This window comes from Myodes glareolus, chromosome 14 (assembly GCF_982192425.1).
Source record: "Myodes glareolus chromosome 14, mMyoGla1.1, whole genome shotgun sequence".
NCBI lineage: Eukaryota > Metazoa > Chordata > Mammalia > Rodentia > Cricetidae > Myodes > Myodes glareolus.
The window spans coordinates 44,125,866-44,134,990 of NC_142039.1; the positions used below are offsets into that span (position 1 = coordinate 44,125,866).

Consider the following 9,125-nt stretch of genomic DNA (forward strand, 5'->3'; position numbering starts at 1 on the left):
AGGTTCTGACATGTTTATAATGCCTCATTCTGACTGATTGATTAATGATTGATTGACTGATCTATTGATGGACAGGTAGTGAAGGATGCTGGAGGAAGGAGGCAGGGCTATTCTGAGAAACACTCTTTGAAGATATTTTAAAAGTTAGGCAATTTGTCACTCAATAAAAAATGTGTCTACGTGATACATAAAAGTTCGGCACTCCAGTTCGACTAAATGGCTGCACATGTTGACAGCCTAAGTGTCTGTGTGCAGCTAGACAATACATAATATGACTTCTATTATTATAGTGTGCACTCACCATTCCTGCGTAATGACTCAGCTCCTATCAGTTCTACCACGACACTCTGCTTTAGTTTCAAAAGCTTCTGCATAAACAGTTAATTATCTCAACATTTTACACACTAGTTGGTCTTTTTACATTTATTGAATAATTTTTTTTAGATAGTGAAAAACTGTGCAATCAAATTGATAATGTAACTGTTCCTGTGGCAGAAAACAGCCAGAGCTTGCCTAAAATTCTTCAAGCCATCTGCAATATTATATGTCCAGGAATTGCCTACAGGTACCTAATTATACTATCTCCTAAATATCTTATGCATTTTCTTTTACTGATAAGGGTTAATCCACAAGTCTCCCAAGGGCTTTACATAAGTTAAACATACAATATCATTTCTTGTATTGAAAACCTCCATACATTATTTTCAGTACATAAATTTGGTGTATGCTAAAGAAATGTTATCTGGTGAAAAATCACCCAGAAGATTAATGAGTAGCAACTCAGTGCAGTGCTGTATGAGATACTTTATCACTGAAGCCATCCTGGGGAGTGGCATGCACAGTTTTTCTATGTTTCTACTGGATTTTTAAAAACAAAATGCTCTCCACTTGTTCACCCTAAGGAGACCAAAATTATTAATGGCTTAATATTTGCAAGCAGCTAAAGATTCTCATACCCAAGGACAGAGTAATCTCATTTGTAAAACACAACCTCAAGAAACAGAACTGCTTGTGAAATGGACTCTGCCCAACTGTATTCACTTTGTTTTATAAAAAGCCAGTTTGCATCTTTAACTAGTTTCCATGTTGTGCGTTTTCATTCCTCTTTTATCATGTGGATATGGATGGATAGAAAGATGATGTTTTGATCAAAATGTTTTCTGTGATAGAGAAAAGTATAAAGAATTCTTTTACACAGAGTGATTAAAATAATACCACAACATTCACATATAGTCTGCTTAATGACTATAAATGTTCAAAATTATAAAAATCTTTGGAGATGAAAATTTTCTAGCTGGCCGAAGTACACAGAGTTAAGAGACTTCCTAGATGTAACACACTATCACTTAGGACAGTAGTTTAACATATTATTTCAGTGTTATCAAGAACATTGTGTTGTGGATTTATTAGCTAGGATTGACTAAGTTTTTAATAACCCAGATGGCTTGAATTTGGGAAGGAGGAAATTTATTGCCATTGAGGACAAATAATCTTGAAGGAACAGAATCCAAACAGGTAAGAGGCAAAATTGACTTAGCTGGGCCCAATTACCTATCCTGTAAAGGTAGCTTTCAGGAAGTGGGTTTTCTTTTCCCTCTAACACATACTTTAGAATCTGATATTTGTTTATTTGGTCTGTTTTTTTTGTTTGTTTGTTAATTGTTTGTTGTGGATTTTGTCTTGGGTGGGTTTTAGTTTTTTGTGTGTATATTTTAACTTTTGGCTTGGGGACAAAAGGACATTTGATGCATGTGAAATGTTTTTTATTTTTTTATTTTTTCCCTGCAGTGGAGCACACTTTTCCTGTGTGGAACAATGTGTGATCAATGATCTCAGAGGTTAGCTTTGGTTCCCTCAAGGCTTGCTCTATAAAAAAGCTCTGAAGTCCCTGCTGGCTTGAAATGCCTGAAAGCCATCATTACAAGTTGTACATTTGCTGTTCTTTGGTTCCCAGCACATCCACACAGTTTGACGGTGGTAAGATGACCTCCTGGGTGGAACAAGCTAGACAGGTCCTGTGTTGTCTCTTTCAAAAATTACACTGACCTTCATGGCTGTTCAAAAAGGTATGGGAATAAGAGAAAAAAACATATTCCTGAATTATCAGATCCTTTCAACTGTGTTTTCATTGATACATATTTAAATAAACTGTTTCTTAAGACTCCGATAATAAATAATGTGTCTCTTCTTTTGAGCTATATTATGTCAAATAACATTTTGAAACCAGGAATTAAGACTTCTCATTCTTTCATAGTCATTATGTCATTGTGGGATATTATATTGTTGTTTTTGGCTTTGCTCTTTATTTACCGTAGGCTGGCATTAGACTTGTATCAATCCTAGCTTAGCCTACCAAGGAGAGTCATATGAGTGTGAACCACCATGCCTGTATTCCTTACAGGACTCTTGTGACAAAACCCCCACTTCCTTTTGTTATTATCACACTACAATTAAACTTTGATACCAGAGAAGTGTGGGGTTGAGACTTAACTGTGAGCAGTTTTGAGATGATAGGAGATTGGCTTCATGCAGCTTAGTGTATATTAGTGAATGACTTAGAGAAATTTGTTCTTTAAGTCTATGTGCAGAAGTCTAAGGAAGCCTCACTCTCTGCTATTGACTAAACTTCATGTGATGAATGACTTCTCATCATAGGATGATACTTACCCCTAATGGGCAGAGCAGAGCTGGAGGTGCCCATAATGGAGATTATCTTTCTCTCAATGACTATGATTTTACAAGCCTAATCTTGCATGTGGTCATTTTCCTGTGCAATTCTGGGCATTATGTGCACATTTGCAAGGTTCTTTTAAAAATATTTTCTTTCTTTTGGCTCAATGGGGATAATAAACACACATCTGTCTTTGAAGTAGAGTGGAGGGTGATTCTATGAACTCAAAGGGCCATTATGAAGGAATGTGAAGTAAAAGGTGAAAAACTTGACTAACAACCATTTGGAGATGAAAATGTGTTTTACTGGTGAATTCCATTAGCTGATCAAAGAGGCATGTGTGTGAGTACATGTATTTATGCAGGCTTTTAAAGTAGAAGTTTAAATTTGTCTTTCTCTGTGTTTTATCAAATGAGTTTGGCCATCATCTAATTGACGGCGGCTCTCCAAAGACACATCAAAGCTGGGCTGTCTTGTGCATCTCTGCAACTCATTTCCTAAATTTCCTGTTTCATTACAGCTTCATTTGCTCATTGAGGGATTTTTTTTTCTTTTCAGAGCAGCATTCTTTTCAAAGAAGGAACAGACCATTGTCTTTGAATCCTGACAATCATTTCCCCTGGTGACACTGAAACCAGAGAAGTGTTCCTTCCTCAAGGTCGGAGAGCCTTGTCTGCAGCTTCACCTTGCAGCCAAGAGAAGGTGTAATACTTGCAAATGTTCTACTGAGTCAGAGTCTACACCAAACTGATTTGGTGCTCAAACCTGTCAGTGAAGTGTTACATGTTAGATAGTAATGAAGTACTGCTTGCTAGCAAGGACCACACACTGTGATAGTTCTGAGAACAGACACAGTATAGGCTCAGTCTGACCTCCTGGTAGACACTGTGAGTATGAAATACATCCATTTGCTCTCAGATCTCCCCATTTAGATGTAAGTATCAAGACTTGATGAATTTTTAATCTCCTGTCTATGCTGCCACATTTTTCAAGATGAGAATGGAGCCAGGACAAATGGAGCCAGCACAGAGGAAGAGATCAAATGGACTGAAGCTGCTTCTAATATCCCCTGTCGTCACATGCTCTCCTCTTCGGCAATAGCATCCTCTCATTAATCCTAACTACCGTGCTGGCTTCAGCAGCACTTACACTATAATAGAAAGGAGATAGAGGTCAGCACGACACCTGTGTAAGGATAACGCTCATATCCCTTAGGCATTCCATAAGTTTCCCTCCGACTTTTCATCGTCGAATTTCTTAACCAACTTTCTCCAGCAGTGAAGAATGTACATCACTTTGGACTCCCACCCGCAGTGTCCTGCTAAGTCAAGGCTGGGCAAAGTGGTCCAAATCAGACCTTATGTCCTTTCCACGGCAACACCTCTTCCTCTAGGGCAAAGATTCCAGAATCAGCTCCTCCTTGCGTGTAGGGTCTAGGTTGTTTGGTGCTTAGTACCGCTTATCTGAGAAAACAAAATCCTATTAAAACCACCACTATGCCATCCTTCCTCCTGTGCAGGTGTTGGCCTCAGCAAAACATAAGTAAACCAAAGTCTGTCAGTGTCTATCAGCACAGCTGTGTGAATAATGCTCTGAGGGATGTGGAGGGTGGTTTACATGTTTCTGCCTATCACAGAACTTAGTGAATAGGTGGGTGCTTGCTTAGGCTCGCACCATCTGTCTCTGATTTATTTAGCTTAGATTTATTAAGGATGAAGGTCTTCTTTTTCCACTATTTTAGCCAACTGGAGAACGTAGACTAGGGTTAAAATGACAAGCTGAGTAAATTCTATAAAACTTAAGAGCAAAACACTGCTCATGTCATTAAGATTATATATCATCCAATATTTGATTTCAGAAACAAAGAAATAAATAATGTTGAAATTCATTCTCTTTCTTCACAGGCTTCCCATTTAAATGGTTCTTTCAGGGCCTTGTTTTAAAAGCGTCATGAAGCGAGCATTATTTCAGGCCCATACTGCAGGCAGACTCTCTAATGGTGACTGTTACCTGACGGCCAGATCTTTCCAGTGAGAATTTCAATAGGTGAAATGGAAATGATCAGTGAGCAATGAGAAGCTTTATAATAGAAACATCATTTACAATGGCAGCTCCACATCTGTTTCACTTTCTAATTACAAGTACAACACTCCCCCAGACACCCAACTGTAGCAGCAGGGGTATAAATCACAACCATAAAAAAGCTGCACACAACAACATGATTCTGATTTCCATAGTTGCATGTGCTTTGTGTTCAGTACCCCACATGTGCTGAATTCTGTGCCTGTCCTATGTCAGATAAAATCTGGCAGGATGGAAGGAGAAGAAAGAGAGGTTTTACCGTAACCATGCAATTTTTTTTTCATGAATATCCCTAAACATCTTGTATGAACAAAGTGAGATTCTGAGAAGAGAAAAACAAAAACATCCATGTGAGAAAAAAATCAACTCTGGAAAGTTTTCTCAGACATTTGTCAATAAATATTTATTAACTCCTACTATGTGACAGGTTTGGTGCTAGCCTAAGGGGACAGAGGAATAAACAAAACAGATACTCTTAGAACTGACAACCTAATTCTAGAAAGAGACATTAAAGATGATTGCACACAGAATACATAATTATTGCTGTGATGTTTCCATGAAAGCCAAACTTCAGTGCTCTACAGCAACACCACATTCAAGAGAAAAATTCCAAGAAGATAGAAAGTCCTAAGGGAAACCGCAAAAAGACTACCAGAAACATTTGTCAGTTGCCCATCAGAAACTCAAGCAGGGTCAAATTTCCAGAGTTTTTCAATTTCTAAAAAATTTGTAATTTGAAACAGAAAACAATGTGAAAAAAGACTGCTGGAGGCTTAATTTACAGATTTGGCTTTCAATACTTATAAACATAAAGAACGAGAACACTCATTCATGTTAGCTTTTACACTAAGAGGAAATATGACTCATGTTGATTAGTGTAGAATAATCTGAAACACAAAAAAACAGACCCAGAATTATCTTGACCCTCATACAAGAGAATGATTCTTATGACACCAGAGGCAGCACATCTCTAGCATGATGTAAAATTGCTGTCAGTACTTGGAAAAAAGAGAAAATGCTATTGAAAAAAATCTTGGGAGAAATTGTATAGTTTTATATACGTATGTACATATATATTTATAAATATATATGTAATATAGCAATATATATTTGTGTGTACTGTAAACTTCATGTGGAATTATATATGGATATACACTTCAAATGCTGCCTAACCTATCAACATACTATTAATCTTAGACCTATGATATATTGCATTGGTACATGGCTGCATATACTAGTTATGTTTCTCTTGGTGTGCTAAACACTAGAACCAAAAGCAGCTTGAGGGGTTCACTTGCCTTACAGGTACACTCCATTATGGAGAGAAGCCATAACAGGAACTACAGGTAAGAACCTGAAGGCGGGAACTGAGCAGAAGCTGCGAAGGAGCATTGTTTGTTGAATTGTTCCAGGTGATTTACTCTGATTGCTGTCCCACACAATCCAAAGGCAGGCTGGCACCACTCACAGTAGATGTCTTTTTAAAGCAAAGAAGCCTAGCTTTAAAAACTACCTATTAAATATTGATTGTGGTTAGTGGTTATCAATTTTAATTTCATGACCACAGATTGAAGATTAAAGTATACTTCTCCATTTATAAACACCAGTTTTCATACCTCAAGGAATGTGGTCAGGAATTCCACACAGGGATATTAAGAGACCTGTCCCCAAGCAATTCTAGACTCTGTCAAATCAAGGTTTACCCCGACCATCACACCTAAAATCATGGTTTAAAAAAAATATGAAACTCACTCCATCCAAAATAAATTCTCAGGACAGTAGTGCAAAAATATTTTTGCCCTTCCTTCTTCAATAACTATGGCAACCAACTGATCTCCTTCTGCTTATTAATAATGCCTCACATAAAGACATCACTGGGAACGCCAACCTCTACTTCTCTTCCTAGGACTTAAAGATAAATTCTTTTTTGTTTAGCTTTTCCGTATTGTACTTTAACTCTTGTAGCCTCTGGCTCACTGCTGTATACTGCACCTTTTCCACATTATGTGTGAAGAACCAAAGTGAACCTCATGCTCTGCAATTTATATCTACCCTGCTTGGCATGCTTTGATGTTTAGTAGTGTGGGAAGTTGAAGATGGGAAAAAGACTGAATTTTCTAGTTAAGTAACATGTTGTCTTTTACCAAAGATAAGAGTGCCACTGGTTCAGCCATTAACATCAGATTCCCTTGCAGTGTCTTACAAACATTTGGGCTTTTCTCATTTTACTAATGTTGTCCTTTTCCTCTTTATGTTTCTTTAGGAACATAAAAACGAACATAGAGCAACGATTTTCTATGATGTTTTAGAATGGAAAACCAAAACTGTTGAGGTCCACACTGCACGGCTAACTTTCTGTTTCCAGTCCAAATCTTCTATTATTTTAGCTGAAGTTCCTAAAATTTTAGAGCTGTAAAAGGCATGAAGAATAACAATATTCAGTGTTTGTATGGCAATATCAGGTAGAAAGATGGCATAGTACAGGGAAATGGTTTATTACATCACCTCTTAGAAACCCCCATTGCTCCTGAAATGTTAGGTGGTGATAAAGAAGTTCAAGTAACTTGCATTGATTTTTGTGGCAGCTATCGCGTGGCAGAACTCTCATAAGGGTTCATTTTATACAGGCAATGGTGTGTGTTCCTCTAGGACAATGGTCTTTTATCCTGTCACTTGTATTATTTTAATAAAATGTTGATTGGCCAGTAGCCAGGCAGGAAGTAGAGACAGGACTATGAAAACATGAGAATTCTGGAAAGAGGAAAGAGTCAGTCTGCAATCATGACCCAGTCACAGGGGAAACAAGATGAGAATGACTCACTGATAAAGGTACCAAGCTATGTGGCTAACACAAACAAGAATTATGGGCTAATTTAAGATGTAAGAAAGAGTTAATAAGAAGCCTGAGCTAATAAGCCAACTAGCTTATGATTAATGCAAACATCTGTGTGTTTCATTGAGAGTATGGGACCGGGCGGAACAGAAAACCTCTGTCAACAATGTGTGTTTCTATAGAATACACATTGAAATGTTGTCATCACTCAACATCATACTCACAAGGAAATTGAGTCCCAAGTGGTTGATTACCTGTCAGTTTTTCTCATGCCTGAAGTGAATAAAACCAGCAATGCAACATATTGGCCCATATGTGCATGTTAATTTGCCCCACAAATATCATAACAACCATACTCAACTGACTGGTCCTGCATTCATATGTACTCAACAGGCACAAGTGTAGATTTGCATTTCTATCTGAGATGTTTCCTGCCCATGTTCTTTCTAAACTTGATCCTGTGAAAGTGATGATACTACAACCTGCAGTCAACAGATCATATTCTCTCTTCAGACTTTCTTTCTGTGTGCACACTTGTATATGTGCACATGTATATGTACATGTACATGTGTGCACATGAATAAGGAAAACAGAGGGAACACTTGGCTATTGTTCTTCAAAGCCATCTACTTCATACTGAGATAGTCTTTTGCCAAGTAGGCTAGTCTGGCTGTCCAGAGAACCCTAGGAATTCACCTGGTTTCATGTCTTTAATTCTGGGATTACATGGGTGAGCCTTAATGTTTCTTTTTAATGTGGCATCTGGAGCTTGAACTCAGGCTCTCAGAGGGACCTTGCAAGCACTACATTGATGAAGCCAGCTCCCCAGACCCTACTTTGTCTTGCCTTTGAGTGTGTGTTTCTATAGCAAGCTTCACAGGTTTCAGCTATAGTAATACGGAAGGAAATGACAGTGTGAGGTCACCATAAAGTTAAAAAATACCTTGAGAGTTGAACAACATTAATTTATGAATGCACTATAAGTAATACACCTCAGTTTTTTGCTGACCATTTCTACTTCACAGCAAAAAACTCATGGAACAGAACTATAAACGTTCTTTCACACTGTCCTTGAGACTTCCAGGCAGGGAGAGCATTGATTGAAGAACAGGTCACATTTTTATTATTGTGTTTGACCCACAGAAAGTGTCTTCCTTCATTCCCTCCATAAAGAACAACTCATTTGAAAAAAAATCTCTGTGAGACCCTCACGTAACAGAGAAGCATAGTCAGAGACCTGAGTGGGAGAGTGCTTGCAAATCAATTTTCTAGGTTGCTTTGACCAATCTGCTTTTCATTAGTTCCACCGGCTTAAGTACTAAATGTATAAAAACGAGAGGTGTTTGTGTATGTCTGCTTACACATGCTCTTTGTTTCAGTGTGATTTATTATAGGGTCACACCCCAGAAGTTGGATCCTTCCAATGAGGGGGAAGGGAAAAATAATGATCATCCTTTTGTGGGTTCCAGGCCTGAATTACTCCATTTTCCCAAGTCAGCAACTCCCCTGCACATCTGAAGCACTAAAGTTGGTTCCTGA

The 9,125-nt window shown here is 38.0% G+C and overlaps 1 non-coding gene across 1 annotated transcript; it reads left to right on the top strand.

Annotated features, from left to right (window-relative positions):
* The first annotated feature begins 3,797 nt into the window (after positions 1-3,797).
* Positions 3,798-3,901, top strand: LOC146892001 (U6 spliceosomal RNA). Its single transcript, XR_015005273.1, has one exon. It is a non-coding gene; the product is annotated as a U6 spliceosomal RNA (small nuclear RNA).
* The last annotated feature ends 5,224 nt before the right edge of the window (positions 3,902-9,125 follow it).